General features: G+C 39.9%; 1 protein-coding gene and 1 long non-coding RNA gene across 6 annotated transcripts in view; both read left to right on the forward strand.

The window, feature by feature from the left end:
• MSRA (methionine sulfoxide reductase A) overlaps positions 1 to 16,847 on the forward strand; it is a 798,651-nt gene that overhangs the window by 122,331 nt on the left and 659,473 nt on the right. The window lies entirely within an intron of this gene.
• LOC111821583 (uncharacterized) overlaps positions 1 to 16,847 on the forward strand; it is a 46,343-nt gene that overhangs the window by 10,899 nt on the left and 18,597 nt on the right. Inside the window, exon 3 of one of the 2 annotated variants that reach the window (XR_002824954.1) lies at positions 14,977 to 15,051. This is a non-coding gene — a long non-coding RNA (uncharacterized LOC111821583). Of the gene's footprint in view, positions 1 to 14,976; positions 16,651 to 16,847 lie in introns of those variants that run through there. The other variant, XR_002824953.1, reaches the window with a different exon arrangement.

Consider the following 16,847-nt stretch of genomic DNA (forward strand, 5'->3'; position numbering starts at 1 on the left):
CTTGACCATATCAAATAAATTTCTTTTTCAATAAACCTCTTAAATGTTGTTTTTGTTGCATACCTCTTATAATGCATCCTTTTAAATGGCAAAAATGAACACTTATTAGCAAACTTAAATATATATATATATCTGTCTGTCCTTTCTCTTGTGGCATAAAAAGCCAAAGTATATAAGCTTAAATTATGACAAATATCCATTAACTCAATTTAACATCAGTAAGTTACCTAAAATGTATTGGGAATTATTTTAAGCCTGTATACCATAAAACATAACTGTTGTTGAAAGAAAGTCTGTTTAAACATTCCAAGTTTTTATTCAGCTTTTACTATTTCTCATATTTTTCCCAGCCTAATTTTAGCCCTTAACGATTTTCTCAACTGGCTTTGGAAATCACAAAGTCTGTTCAATTGACCAATTCATTGATATGGATATAACTTTAAGCCTCTGACTACTGCTGGAAACATTTTTCCAGGCCATTTTAGGTGTGTCTTACTGTGATTTCTATTGTATGACTTCTTAGAGTTCCCCTATAATAGAGAGAACTTGTTTATAGTTCTGTTATCAAGATCCACTCAATTTCTGATAACTATAGCAAAGCAGCAATTTTTCTTTTGTCTTAAGAGAGTCTCCACCTAGCTGGAAAGGGTCTTTGAAAAGCTTCCCTTGAGCTACACAACCTTGGAGACTGGGGGCTGGGGTCTGAGAAGGCCTGATCGTGCCCCGCCCTCACTGTCTTGACTCATGGAAGACATTTACATATGTTTAAGTTGATGGAGGCATGTTGAAAGGTTATCTACCCAGTAAATACCAAAGCTCTCTCAGGACAACAGGAGACAGAAAGACCACATAAACTCACCAGACAATACTACACAAAAAAGATATGTGGATCCTAGTTTCTTAAAGTGTACATAGCAATTTTTGGTAAGATCAACTCAATTCAATGGAAAAAAACAGGCTCTAGATAAAACTTATTAACTTGCTGGAGCCTCAGATGGAGGAATATTAGACCTTTTGACAAAACCTGAGCATCAAGCAAAGTTCCCTAAAGGAAAAAACGGACAACACAAATGAAAGCTCATTTTCCCAAAGTGGTCACTGAAATTCCAAGTTACTTCTAGTATACTCAGTTTATAGTGTTTTTAAATATTAACCCCAAATCAGTGAATCAGTAGTAGCGGGGAAAATCCAGGCTCATTTATCAAAGATGTTAAGCAATAAGGTTCAAGTTTTTGGTTTCCTTCCTTCTGAAGCTTTCTCTTAATATCGGGGGCACTTTGTCCTGTATGTGTGTCCTATAAAGATTATATTGACAGTTCTGGCATTTTCAGGGCTGTCAGGATCCAGATCAGTTAACTTGTGAACATAGTCTTAAGATACTATGGCTATTTCAAGAACCAGTCTCCCCCAGGGTATTTTCACTTTCCCTAACAGCCGAATCAGGGCACCCAAGTAGATGGTGTAATGCTAGTTACACACAGACAATGGACAGGACAGATACAGAACCACAGTAAATGAATGAACAGGACAGACACAAAACCACAGTAAACTAATAAATCCCGCAAGCTGACGGTTGTGCTTCAACCTCTCAGATGGCCCTGCCTGCCGACAGAGGTGATCTTAGAGAATCTCAACCTCCCAGACACACTTACAAGCACTTACACACCCAGAACCAGGACTCTAGAATCACCAAGAGTCGCTTCGTGCAACCCTACTCACAGGGATCGTTCATCTGAGGCACCTCTCACCTCAGAAACCAAGGGCTCAGGTCGCGTTCCGGAAACCTTGGGTCTGCCCTATCCACCACGGCCCTGAGTGCAACAGGGAGAGGAGTCACGGACTCACCTTGGGATCCCTCTTATGCAGGTCTTGCTTTTCTTTCGCCCACTTCTTTTGGCGCGATTGGGGCCAGCGGTGCCGTGGCAGACCCAGGTCTGGCCGACAGTCTCCCCAGAGGCAAATGAAACCTCTTGTGGTTACTTGTCGGGAGAGTTGTCTATCAGCCCCAGGCCCTACCCCAGGGCTGCTGCATCTCAAGTGGCTGAAGCTCCCTGTATGGGCCACCAAATTTGTTACCACAATAACGTGGATTGGAGCCGCCTACCGCAATAGCCAATTCTGAGACGGGTGAGGTGAGCAGCAAGAGTTTCATTATATATCAATATATAGGAGACGGAGAAGACTAAATTCCTCCAAAAAAGCCATCTCCCCCGCTGGGTATCAGCTGAAGGCTTTTATAGGGACAGGATTATGGGTCTTAGAAGTTTGTGTTAGTTTCCCCTTGAGGTGGGCATGTCTCAGATGAGTGTTTATCAATTGGAAAACACATACTATATTTTAAAATTTTCAGTGTTAAGTTCATGTGGACTTGGCATACAAACTGTAGATAAATTCTTTTCACGCCAAACTAGTTGGTAGAAGATGGGAATTTTAATGTACACGTGTGAGTGTTTTCAAATACAGGTGACAGAGTGACATATCCATTTCTGTCTCACACATTGTCAGCATTTGCTTTTGTTGGAGGACCCTTTTGCTGCAGTTCATTTGTCTGCACAGCCTCTGGTCTGAATTCACCCATGGCTCCTTGTTGTTTCATGGATACCAGTCCAGACAAGACTGGATGTGTGTGTTAGATAGAGTTCCTTATTCTTGCAGTGACAGAGAAAAGCCTGTCTGAGGTAGGTATTAACGAAATGTTTAGGGGGGAACTCTCCCTATGGCAGAACAGTGCACCTAAACCAAATGTTTGTTTGAAATATAGGTCTGTGATGAACTCACTTTCTTTTTTTGAAAATGTCGTTACATTTTCTGTTCAAATGTTGTTTTACAAACAGTATTCTGATTTCAACGTAGGCTTTCTAAGAAAGCAGTCCCAGAGAACTGTTGCTGGAGTAGTCTGTATCCAAGGTAGGCTATAAAAGCTATGACTGTTGCCAAGGGAACCAACTGAGGAATTTAACTGTATAAATCCTGCTATTGTATTTAAATTTCATGTAAATCTGACCGAGGCTTTACTTTAAAGTGAAAAGGAAAATAGATGAGGAATTAAAACAGTCAAAGATTAATGAGATAGATATCATCATTTCAGGACTGTCTGCTTTTACCATCAGTGTTTGTTTCACTCTTTTAACAAACAATTACATTTTTCTTTTTGGTCAGATAGTTAAGTGATGGACTACTAACTGAAACGTTGGTGGCTCAAACCCACCCAGAGGCACCTTGGAAGTAAGGCCTGGAGATCTGTTTTTAAAGGTCATAGCCTTGAAAACCCTATGGAGCAGCTCTACTCTGCACACATGGGGCCACCATGAGTTGGAATCAACTCAACGACAACTAACAATATAAGCTATGCCTTCAACAGTACTTTGCCTTTCAGGCAATGCCCTTGACAAGGAAGTCCCTATTACTGGAGGTTGCTTACTTTAGAGTAAAGCAAAGTGGTGAGTAGGAAATAGTCTTCCTGTGTTTGAACCACAGGAGCCCTGATGGTGCACTGTTCAATGCTCGGCTGCTAACCCAAAGGTTGGCAGTTCCAACCCACCAGCTGCTCCGTGGGAGAAGGATGTGGCAGGCTGCTTGCATAAAGATTACACCTTGGAAACCCTATGGGTCAGCTCTAGTCTGTCCTATAGAGTTGCTATGAGTTAGAATCAACTCGAAGGCGATGGGATGAATGTGATGATGATGTTTTAACCACAGAAACCTAAATCTTTAAATTGACAAAAGAAATTCCACAGTTAACTTGGTGATAATTTTGCCAGTTCTACCCAAAATACTTTTTTTGCTCTGATGTGTATATTAGATAGAAAGAAGTAATTTCCTTGTGTGAAAAACAGTAGAAGCAATGATTTCATTGGTAATATTGGGATATTACTAATGTGGTAGACATTATATTAGGCAATTAATGTACATTATTGCACTTACAGATCCCTGATGGCACAATGGTAAAGAGCTCAGCTGTGTAGTAGGGGAAAAACATCACAAAGTTTAGTAAAGTAAAAAGAAAGTTTTATTCAGCATATATTCAAAAAGGGCAGAAGTGGGAAGCGGACAAACATGCTGCCAGAGCTAGAATGTCTGCCCGAATCCAAGGAAATATCACAGAACAGACAAAGGCAGGAAAGCGGACAAGCATGCTGCTACAGCCATGTCTACCCGAGTCCAAAGAATATTACAGAATAGGCAAGAATGGGAAGACGGACAAGCATGCTGCCACAGCCATGTCTGCCCTAGAGTCCTGAGAACAGTTACAGAGCCATCAGTATATATTAACATTACAAATGGGCAAAACCATTGAAAGCTTAGTCTTTTCACAGATTGGCTACAAACTGTAATCTTACTTTTTGAGTCGTCTTTCTTAACAATCATTGGTAAGGGTTTCAGTAACAAAAGTCAGGAGGGTCTTCATTGGTCCAACAAATTCCTATTCACTAAATGCTAATAGAGAAAGATAAGAGTGGAAAGTCTTTTGTGTTCTGTTTGATGGGCTTTTGTGAAAACTTAAGATAATTTCTGAGATTGTCCCATGTATTGTCTTATCTCAGGGCCCAGTTGATGTGTCTTTGTGAGTCTATGAGGGCCCAGCCCCAGCTGGGTCACATTTCTCCATGCTCAGGGTCAGGGAATAATGATTCCAAATATTATTTCTAAATCAGCTGCTAACCAAAAGATCAATAGTTTGAACTCACCAGCCACTCCTTGGAAACCCTATGGGGCAGTTCTAATCTGTCCTTTAGGGTTGCTGTGAGTTGGAATTGACTTGATGGCAACAGGTCTGGTTTTTTGGTTTGGTGCTAAATATGTTTAGGTTGAACCACATGAAATTGCTGTATTTGTGAGCAAAAAAGGTCAAATAATGACAACTCTAAGTAGTTCAACCTGAATCACCTTTATGTCTACCCAAACTGGCAGACATAGTTCTAGAATTTCACTGAGATATCGCTGACATGTTTCACAGGTGTAAAGATGTGCATGAATTTTCACAAATGTATAACTAACCATGCAGAAAGATAAAATTCTCAAATGGTTATCTAATAATCAAATCACAGAATTGAAGAGCCAGAAGGATTCTTAGGGGTTGCATGGTTGCCCTCCCTTGTTTTATAGAAGAGAGGCCTTGAGAAGTGAGGAGACTTGCTGTGGTCATGGAGTGAAATTTGTGCAGAGCTTGAGCATGGGACTTAGTCCTGTTCACTGTGTTTGGCCTTCCCTTATTGATTTTAAATTACAGGTTATCAAAACAGATATTGCCTGTGATGTCCCTAATTTAGGAACAAACTAACCGATACAGTCCTCTAGTTGTAACTAGGTACTGAAGTCCTAGGCAATAGAAAGTTCTGTGGTGCAGAGAAGAGTGATGGGGGAAGGGAGTTAGCCATTCAGCCTTTAAGGTGACTGGTCAGGTGAGGCGAAGATGGGCTGGGGAGCAGAGGACTGAGTGTATATCATGTGGAAGCGACAGTAGGAGAGAATTTGGAGATAAGGACTGAGCCTTTGAGCGGTTAAATCACCTGCTTTAGTCTGTTTGGTGCTCCTTTCTCATGCCCCTGTGAGAAGTGATTTAGATTTCCTCACATAGCCACTTGGCCAGGGTGCAGGCCAGCATCAGTACTGCAGGTTAGGATTGGACTTGCAGTTCATCTCTTTCTTTCGTCTTACCTCAGGGGTCTTGTCGTCCTTCCCTACCTCTGGCACGACTCTTATCCATCTCAATAGGGTTTGAATTTGAATCTGGGGGAGAAAGGGTTAGGTGCTCAAGGCTTAACATTTTCTCCTCCCAAAATGGACTATATGCTCCTTATGCAAATTTACTCACTTGGTGCCCAGCAGCCTTCAAGCTCCTCATATCCATCCCTATTCTCTTACACAGATAAGAATTAAGTTCCATCTATTAGACTACTAAATTTAAATGTGTACATAATAAGTAGCCATATGGAACATATACATCTCAATAGGTACCATGAGTTTGGATTTTTAAAAGTGCCATAAAATTAGAAAATTGGAACAAAAGTAAACCTGTACATTATACGAACATACTTCTTTTTACAGAGTAGAAGCAAGTACTTACCAAGTCAGCAAGTTCAAATAGATGCAGCAGACATCTTTCTGGAAGTGTATGTGGTGTCATAAATGCAGCTATGTCTTTGGCTGAGGCAGGAATCCACACATGGAGCTTAAGGAGTTTAATACTGGATCACCTATCCTGGGCACACATCATATTGCCTTTGGAGGTTTTACCTCTGACTATGTCTTCACCTCTTCTTCACTATTTTCTGTATGTCTTTCTCAAAATTAGAAATTGTCTCCCTGCCCTCCCCCACCACCCAATGAATTTCCACCCTGTTTGCTGTCCTCTGTGGAAGACACATAGCCTATCAGGAACACCTCTATTCATTGTTCCCACCAGCCTGAAAAGACTGTTTGTTCCTTTTACTGTACAGATTGATTAAATATATTTCTTTTGAACCTGTGATGTGTGTTGGCCTGAAATAAAATCTGCTTCCATCTCAAATCCGTGTTGTGAAGAAGGTACACATTTAAAAAAACAAAACAAAACTTGTCCTCTTCCCTGGGACTATGGGTACCTCAGTAAATCTTCATTTTGACACTACATTTGGAAAGTAGCATTTCTTCCTTAATTTCCCAACTTAAAAATATGTTCTTAAAAATTGGTTTGTTGTATTTGTGAGTAAAGGAATAATTTTATGGTTTTGGTTAATTTGGGAACTTTGAAGTGCATGTTATTTTTTACAGGAGTCATCTGAAAGACTCTTTTGACATTCGGAAGTTGGTAACTGCCTTCTCTGAGAGCCAAAAGGGCTGCTTAAATTTACACTTGGAATCAGCATTTATTTTATTCTGTGCTTGTTTCACTCTAAGAGAATGTGGTATACTGGGAAATAATTCAGTGAAAAATCATTTCAGAATAACTGAAAGAATTGACCATAAATTTAATAGGAATCAGTCATTGATATTGAAGCTGAAACAGTTAATGTAGTTGGGAAACCTTTTCTCAAAGGAAATCTTACTTGGAATTCTTTGCTTAAAACAGAGAAAGCAGTGCGTAGTCTTCATGGTGTCCGGGGAGGTGTGAGGAGCCAGAGTCGCTACTGTGCAGCCTGCTCTGTCTCTCCTTCACAGACATTTGAAAACCATGTTGTTAATACATTAATTATATAGATATAGTAATTGCTTAAGTACGCATAAAATTTTATAATTTTAGAGGCATGTTTATATACCTTGTTTTATTTAACCCTCAGGAAGAGACAGTTAAGGTATTATTATGTCCAATGTACCCATTTTTCATAAGAGGAAACTGAGGATCATAGAGGTTAAATAACTTGTCCAAGACCACACAACTAATATGTACAGCAGCAGGGATTTGAATGTAGTTCTTCCGACTCTTAATTTAGTGCGCATTTCACTGAATCATAGGGTTGTAAATGGGTGAAATACAAGCTCAGGATTCTTGGAACTGGGCAAACTGTTTCTGGAATGTTTTGTTCTGTGGTGGGTGGTAAGCTAGAAGATGTTCGGGGGAGAGTGGGTGACCGGGATATAGCCCTTTGCAATACAGAGGAAAAAGATTTTAAAATGGAAATCTGTTGGAGAGTTAATTCATTGGTGTGAACTGCTTTCAGTAAATGTATAAGATGCTATCTAAGGACGGACTTGAAGACCTGAAGGCTTGAGAGCCTAAGGACAGGGTGTGGATGTTGCAGTGAATGGAGAGCTGGAAGATAGGGAGGCTTAGGATAGGGAACCTAAACCTCCAGTAACTTCAGTGATGAGCAGCCTGTGACCCAAGGGGCAGATGTGGCTCACCAATTCTAAAAACACAGCTTTCAGGATAAGGAATTAGAAGGCTGCTTTCATGTTTCTACTTTTCAAATACTCCAGTTTACTCAATGACATCCGTTTATTCAATAAAATAGGTAATCTGAATTGTAAGAATATTATATATTTTCCCATGGGACTACATAAAGATATTCACATTTTGAATGAAATGAAAGGCTCTAAAAACATTGCTGCCCACTCCTGAATTATGCTTAGAAAAAAGAGGTGGCTCACCATGATTTATCAGGAGGGATCAGTCCCTAGAGAAGGACATCATGCTTGATAAAGTAGAGGGTCAGGTAAAAAGAGGAAGACCCTCAATGAGATGGATTGACACAGTGGCTGCAACAATGGGCTTAAATATAACAATGACTATGAGGATGGCACAGGACCGGGCAGTGTTTCATTCTGTTGTACGTAGGGTCACTATGAGCCAGAACCGATTTGATGGCACCTAACAACAATACCACTATTTATCTCACAATTTTATCTGGGTGAAAGCCCCTTGCAAAAAAAAATAAAAAGCCTATCTTAGTGCAACTACCGTATTTTTACGCAAATAATGTGCGTGTTATAAGTTTTGTACCAACCATGCAACCCCCCCCCCCCCGTTCGTGCGTTATTGTTCTAGGTGCGCTACGCGCATTATATGTTTGCGCATGTTATTTACATGGGTGTGTTATTTGTGAAAAAATGTGGTATGCTGGCACAGAAAAGCCCAAAGGGCAGAACATTCAGTGTGAGAGATTTGGGTTCAACCTAACAACAGTTCCAACAACAACAGAGCAGCTATTCACTAGGAGCAGGTTACCTAGGGATTGGCTAGGCTCCTCTTACTTGGAAATGGGCATGCAGCAGCTGGCCACTGTCAGCCCTGGACATCAAGGAGTAGAGCTCTACATTGGGTGGTATATTAGACCCCAGTGTCCTTTTGAAACCTAAGATTTTGTTATTTTTAAGGTTTTCATTAAGCTATCACATTGAACAGAGTAATTTGAATTTCCTGTATTTGAGTAGCTAATACTGAAGAAGAAATCTTAGATTTGAGTTTCTTATGTTTTGTGAATTTCTCACTGTTTATATTTTATCAGAAATAATCTGAAAATGCTATGATCTTAATTGGGCTAGGTGTGCTAATATATGTTAAAAACATGTAACCTGTGAATAAAAAAAACTGATCTGAATATTGGATGGTGAAATAATGTTCTATATATTTTTAAAATAGCATTTTTAAGTCTTGGAAGGATACAGGTGTTGAAAAATGTGTCTCTGCAAAGTACGAGGGGTTGTTTTTCTGAAAGTTGTACATAAAGTGCCCATATTTTCCATTTATTTGCGTAGTTTTTCAAAGAGTCTCTATTTTTATTTTTGGTTCATTTTCACATTTCAGGCATTTTTTTCCCCTTAATATTTAGCTTTATCTTTCTCTATCATCTTCAGTAATTGATCATAGATAGTAAATTTATGATTCAGTATACTAAGGGCCTGATAGTAAAAACTAAACAAATGAGCAAACAAACAAAAAAACTACTTAGTGAACTTTTTTGTAATGTATGTAATTTCCCAATTAATCTGTTTTATAATTTGGATTTTCTTACAGCAGAGGTGGAGAGCACTTTTTCTATCAAAAGTCACTGGTACACAACAAAAATGAATCAAGATCTACTAAGTAAAAAGCAACTTAATTTATTTAAGAAAGGAATGTATTCAACTTCTCTGTTTTAAAAAATAAGAATAGGGAACATAAAACTATTTAATGAATACTAAAATTAAAAATGAAGAGAGGTTGAGAAAGGAAATGAAAAGGAGGAGAGAGAGATCATGGAATGAAACACACACACACACACACGCACACGCACACGCACACACATACAGAGACTAAAAGAAAAAAAGGAAAAAACAAAGACCTAAATGAGAGACAGAAACAAAATGAAACAGACACACAAAGTGAATATACAGGAACATATATAATGCTACCACCACTCGTCTGTCATTGTATTATACGGTGGTAGCTTGTGTGTTACTATGATGCTGAAAGCTATGCCACTGATATTTCAAATACCAGCAGGGTCACCCATGTGGACAGATTTCAACAGAACTTCCAGACTAAGACAGACTAGGAAGAAGGACCTAGTGATCTACTTCTAAAAAAAAAAAAAGAAAAAAAATTGGCCAGTGAAAACCTTATTCATTGCAGTAGAACATTGTCTGGTATAGTGCCAGAAGATGAGCCCCTCAGGTTGGAAGGCACTCAAAATACGACTGCAGAAGTACTGCATCCTCAGAGTTGAGCTTAATGACATGGATGGAGTATGCTGAGCAAATAATCCTAGAAGCCCGACTGTATGAAGAAGAATGTGGCATCAGGATTGGAGGAAGACTCATTAACAATATGTGATCTGCAGGTGACACAACCTTGCTTGCTGAAAGTGAAGAGGACTTGAAGCACTTACTGATGAAGATCAAAGACTACAGCCTTCAGTATGGATTCCACCTCAACATAAAGAAAACAAAAATCCTCACAACCTGACCAATAAGCAACATCATGATAAACGGAGAAAATATTGAAGTTGTCAAGGATTTCATTTTACTTGGATCCACAATCAGTGCCAATGGAAGCAGCGGTCAAGAAGTCAAACAACGTATTGCATTGGGCAAATCTGTTGCAAAAGACCTCTTTAAAGTGTTCAAAAACAAAGATGTCACCGTGAGGACTAGGGTGCGGCTGACTGAAGCCATGGTATTTTCAGTTGCATCATGTGCATGTGAAAGGTGAACAGTGAATAAGGAAGACAGAAGAATTGATGCCTTTGAATTATGATGTTGGCCAAGAATATTGCATATATCATGGACTGCCAGAAGAATGAACAGATCTGACTGGGAAGAAGTACAGCCAGAATGCTTGTTAGAAGTGAGGATGGTGAGACTTTGTCTCATGTACTTTGGACATACTATCAGGAGGGACCAGTCCCTGGAGAAGGACATCGTGCTTGGTGAAGTAGAGGGTCAGTAAAAAGGAAGACCTTTAACAAGATACATTGACAAAGTGACTGCAACAATGGGCTCAAACATAGCAATGATTGTGAGGGTGGCGCAGGACTGGGCAGTGTTTTGTTCTGTTGTACATTGGATTGCTATGAGTTGGAACTGACTTGACAACCTAACAACAACAGCAACAGCATACAAAGCTAGCAAGCTAAAATCCTTTTGTGGGCCAGGCAGGTAATGAGGTCACATAGTAAGAGGTGGTGGGCAGTATGTTGAATTGCAGAGTGCCTGTCCCTCCTCAAGGCATTCAAACCCAACACAATAGAACACTGCCCTGACCAAAGGAAATCCATTTGTCACCTTCCGGCCCTCACATCAGACCCTGGGTTACAAATACCCACAGAAACAAGAGCCAACACTTACTGGGAGTGTACTATATGTCAGGCCTTTTTCTAAGTGCCTTATCCTTAATGACTTATTTACTCCTCACAATGTCCCCAGGAGGTATGATATGTTACTATCTCCATTTCAGAAGTGAGGAAATTGAGACACAAAGTGGCTTACATGACTTACACAGTATCATACAGCTGATTAGTGGTGGCGCAGAGATTTGAACCCAAAGAGTCAGATTCTAGAAAGGGCTCTACACAAAGGAAAGTCCACACAGATGCACGAGATATACAGTGATATCCACATTGGCTCAGCCGTCTCCCCTTCCCTCCACTACGTAGAAGTGTAGAGATGCAGAGACAGTTATGGCAGAGACAAAGAAAACACACCCAGAGAACACACAGAAACCACAGAGTTAGACTTTCATGGAATAGCATCCCAACCTTTTAACTTTTGCAATGCACATTATTTGTATTATGACTTTAAAATGGTCAGCACTGCTTTATACCTCTTAAAAGGATACAAATAAGTGGGGCCGGTGTGAAGAAAGTCATCTTTTGGCAAATACCTGCTCCTTTTTGTTTGCTTGTTTTAACCTGGTGTAAAGTTAAAGGGACAGTATGAATTTTTTGTTAGCTGCCAGCAAGTTGGCCCCGACTCATGGTGATGCTATGCATTGCTGGGTTCTGTGCCATCCTCATGATCAGTTGAGAATCAGAACGTTGTGATCCATAGGGTTTTCATCGACTGATTTTGAAAGTAGATTGTCAGGCCTTTCTTCCTAGACTGACTTAGTCTGGAAGCTAGGCTGAAACCTTTTCAGCTTCATGGCAACACACAAGCCTCCACTGACAGATAGGTGGTGAATGCCTGTGGGGTGCATTGGCCAGGAATGGAACTTGTGTCTCCCTCATGGAAGGCGAAAATTCTACTGCTGAGCCACCACGGCATTTGTTAAGACAATAAAAATTTGACAACAGTTTTTGCAAGATGAAATGGTGTTCTAGAGGGATTATCATGGTTGCATTGTTCCAAGTGTATAGTAGGCACTCAATTAATGTTGAGTAATTTTTTTATAGTGCATTTAGGTAAAAGTTTACCAAGCAAATTAGTTTCTCGTTAAACAATTAATACATGTATTGTTTTGTGACATTGGTTACCAATCCCATGAGGTATCAGCACACTCCCGTTCTTGACCTTGGGATCCCCATTTCTATTTGTCTAGATTTCCTGTCCCTCTTGCCTTCTCATCCTTGCTCCTGGGCCGGTGTGACCATTTAGTCTCATATGCATAGTTGACCTACATATGTTATTGTTTGTTTTATAGGCCTATTTATCTTGGCTAAAGGGTGACTCTCAGGAGTGACTTCAGTACTGAGTTAAAAGGGTGTCTGGAGGCCATATGCTCAGGGTTTCTCCAGTCTGTCAGGCCAGTAAGTGTGGTCTTTTTTTATGAGCGAAAATTTTGTTCTACTTTTTCTCCAGCTTTGTCCAAGACCCTCTATTGTGATCCCTGTCAGACCAGTCGGTGGTGGTAGCTGGGCAGCATCTAGTTGTGCTGGACTCAGTCTGGTGGAGGCTGTGGTAGTTGTGGTCCATTAGTCCTTTGGAATAATCTTTCCCTTGTGTCTTTGGTTTTCTTCATTCTCCCTTGCTCCAGACAGGGTGAGACCAGTGGAGTATCTTAGATGGCTGCTCACAAGCTTTTAAGACCCCAGACACTACACACCAAAGTAGAATGTAGAACATTTTCTTTATAAACTATGTTATGCCAGTTGAGCTAGATGTTTCCCAAGACCATGGTCCCCACAACCCTCAGCCCAGTAATTTGGTCCCTCAGGGAGTTTAGATATGTCTATATGGAGCTTCCATGACCTTGCCTTGGACAAATTTTGCTGGCTTCCCAAGTATTGTGTACTGTCTTACCCTTCACCAAAGTTACCACTTATCTATTGTCTAGTTAGTGTCCCTTCAACAAAGTTACCACTTATCTATTGTCTAGTTAGTCTTTTTCCCTCCCCACACTCCCCTCCTTCGTAACCATCAAAGATTGTTTCTTTCTGTGTGTAAACCTTTTCATGAGTTTTTATAGTAGTGGTCTCGTACAGTATTTGTCTTTTTGTGATTGACTTATTTCACTCAGTATAATGCCCTACAGATTCATCCAGGTTTTGTGAGATGTTTTGCAGATTCCTCATGGTTCTTTTTTATCATTGTGTAGTGCTCTATTGTGTATATGTACCATAGTTTATCCATTTATCTGTTGATGGCCACTTAGGTTGTTTCCATCTTTTTGCTGTTGTGAATAATGCTGCAATGAACATGGGTGTGCATATGTCTATTTTTGTGATGGCTCTTATTTCTCTAGGATATATTCCCAGGAGTGGGATTGCTGGATCCTATCGTATTTCTATTTCTAGCTTTTTAAAGAAGTGCCATATTGTTTTCCAAAATGGTTGTACCATTTTGTCGCAGTCCCTTACACGGGGCACCATCTGTCGCAGCGGCGACGGTTGTCGGGGCAGCCGAGACAATAACCAATGCCACAAGTCTTACAGAGAAGTGGGGCCAGGAGGGTCACTCTGAGGAGTTGAACCCCAGCTTCAGTCCCAGGAGTTTATTTTATAGTCAGTACAGCAAGCAGTGAAGCAAATAACAGAACAGTGGGCTTTGGGTGAATAACAGTAAGTTTCGGGCAAGGGAGGAGGAATTCAGGTAAACAGGCTAATCAGTAACGGGTTTGGAAAAACAAGTCGTGACAAGTCTCAACATGTTGGGGACAAGTCTCAACATATTGTGCAGCATAGAGGCCTTTATACATCCATATTTTAATGGCACATATCCCCACACCATTTTGCATTCCCATTAGCAGTGCATAAGAGTTCTAATCTCCTCAAAGCCTTTCCAGCATTTGTTAGTTTCTGTTTTTTTGATTAGTGCCAGTAATGTCGGGTAATTGAATCACAAGATTTAGCAGTTATTCAACAATTTTCAGAATGTTTTTGTATACTGTATTTTATTCTGTATTTCATAAACTTCTTGAAGTAAACAAGATAGGTATTATTATTCCCATTTTACAGATGAAGAAACCAGGACCTGGAGGGCTAAGTGACTTGCCTGAGGGCTTACTGCTGGCAAGTGTTTGAGCTGGTACCCAAGGGCTCCTGGCTCTAAATCCAGTTTTCTTTCAACTAGACTACACTTCCCTTCAATAAGTAAACCTGAAAACCATTTATAAATCTTGAGGGAAATGTGTTTTCTTCTAGAGCTGTTGAATTTCTGAAAAATCTGAAGCTCTTATCTATTTTTTTTTCTACTTTGGAAGGAGGAATATTAAATGTCTGCAGTGTTTAAGTTTTCTTAACCACCCTTTAGATCTTTACTCCCTTTAAGAGGATGTTTGGGACCATGATTTTTTCTGTTTATTTTTAATGTCTCACTTTATATTTCTCCATTATTGAAAGAGGGCACTGAGTATGATTTTTAAATACAGTAGATTTTTCCTAGGCTATTTGATATGATACATTTTATAAAGGTTCACTGCCAAAGTCAGTTGCAATAATAGCATAATAGTTTTAAAGTGATATTTACCAATGTAAATTTTCCTGTTGCATAGTTTTTGAAATTATTTTAAGCATTTAAAACCATGTTCTTCTTTTTTTTTAATTTCCATTAAAAATTCAGCATCTTTGTGAACAAAGGAAATATCTTCCATTTCCCAATCCCCACTGTGACATTTTATTTTTCTCCTTTTTCCTACAGATTCAGACAACTCGTTACATGGATTGAGAGATAGAATATTTTACTGGAGCCTGCTTTGACTCCCCTATTCCTCAAGTAAAGAAATTAAGCACGATTTTATAAAAAGAATTGTATGAAAAGATGGTACCTTTTACCATAATTTTGTTTTGTCCTCTCCTTTCAGGGGCAAGAGGGGATGGAATGTGCTTGTTTGCTACATTTCCTGTGGTACATATTTATCCCTCATATTATCTGAAACCAACTAAAGAGGGAGTGTTTAGAAAAAAGAGAGGAAAGCTCATACAAGTTATAAGTAAGATGCTTGCATCTTAATTTTAATAGAACACAGAAAACCAAATGCTTTCAGAAAAGGGCCCCTTCATGGAGTAATTTGCCTGGTATGGCATCATAGTTTGTTATATAATTTCAGCCCTGTTACTATGGTAACCTGCTTTAGTGTAGCAGTCATTGTTACTCAGGATTTGTCGTTATTCCCCTTTCATTATGAGGCTCTATATCCTTATTATTAAATCATAGTTCTCATTGACAATGATATACATCCAACATTATTGCCAGACATAAAATCCCTGTCATTTCCCTCCCATTACCACAAGTAGTGAATGCAAGCTGAAGTCTAACTTTTACAAGGAAATCAAGACTCCTCTTGGCTCCTCTGATACCTACCCTCATGACAGAATTCCAAGTAGGAGAGAGAGAAGGCTGCTTTAATTTAAAATCACCCTGTGCCTATGGGAGAGGGGAGCATCATATCATGTCATTGCAGACTTGACTCTGCAGATACAAGTTCAGGCAAGAAGTTGTTAAAACTTTAGTGTGACCTCTAATTTCTTTTTCAGTCCTTTTATCTGTATTTTCATGTCACGCATGTAACTGCCTCTTATATTATTTGTGGAGCAGCTCACTTTCCCTTACTTACCAGTTGATTTTCTGGATTCCTATCTGATATTTTTTTATATGAAGACTATGTCAAGACAAGGAGCCTTGGTGGCACAGTGGTTAAAGTGATCGACTGCTAACCAAAAGGCTCCATGGGAGAAAGATGTGACAGTCTCCTCCTGCAGAGATTTACAGCCTTGGAAACACTATGGGGCCACTATGAGTTAGAACTGACTCGATCACAGTGGGTTTTTGGATGTCGAGATGGAGAGGCCAAGATGCTACCCCTAATGTAAATCTGCACAGAACACTGTGAGACTCCTGGGATAACTATTTGTTCTTCCTAGTTTGGGAAGTTGGATGATGAGAGTACCTGGGCGAGGAAGTCAACAGCCCTTAGGCAGAGTGACCAGGTCTAGTGGTGTCAGATCTTCACTGTCTTTAGAAAAATCAGGCTAAAGGAATATAGGGATGGTGAAGCTGTAGCTACACACAGTTACAGATTAAGCACATCACTAGTCATAGTGTGCTCTCTTTCTTGTTGATAATTGTTTTATGTAGGAGAAAGAACCTTTAACTGTGCTGGTTAATAGCATGCCGTATGGAGGCAGTCTGTCTTGGTTCAATTTATGGCTCTACCACTTACTAGCTGTATGACCTTGACAAGTTTTTTAACCTGTCTGTGATTCAGTATGTAAAACAAGAGTAATAATAGTACCTAACTGATAGTTATGTTGTTGTTAGGCGCCGTCAAGTCAGTTCAGACCCATAGTGACTTTATGTACAACAGAAAGAAACACTGGTTGGTCCTGTGCCATCTTCACAGTCGTTTGAACCCATTGTTGCAGCCACTGTGTCAGTCCATCTCGTTGAGAGTATTCCTCCTGGTGGCTGACCCTCTACTTTACCAAGTATGATGTCCTTCTCCAGGTACTGGTCCCTTCTGATAGTATGCCCAAGGTACATGAGACAAAGTCTCACCATCCTCACTTCTA

This window comes from Trichechus manatus, unplaced genomic scaffold (assembly GCF_000243295.1).
Source record: "Trichechus manatus latirostris isolate Lorelei unplaced genomic scaffold, TriManLat1.0 scaffold00091, whole genome shotgun sequence".
NCBI lineage: Eukaryota > Metazoa > Chordata > Mammalia > Sirenia > Trichechidae > Trichechus > Trichechus manatus.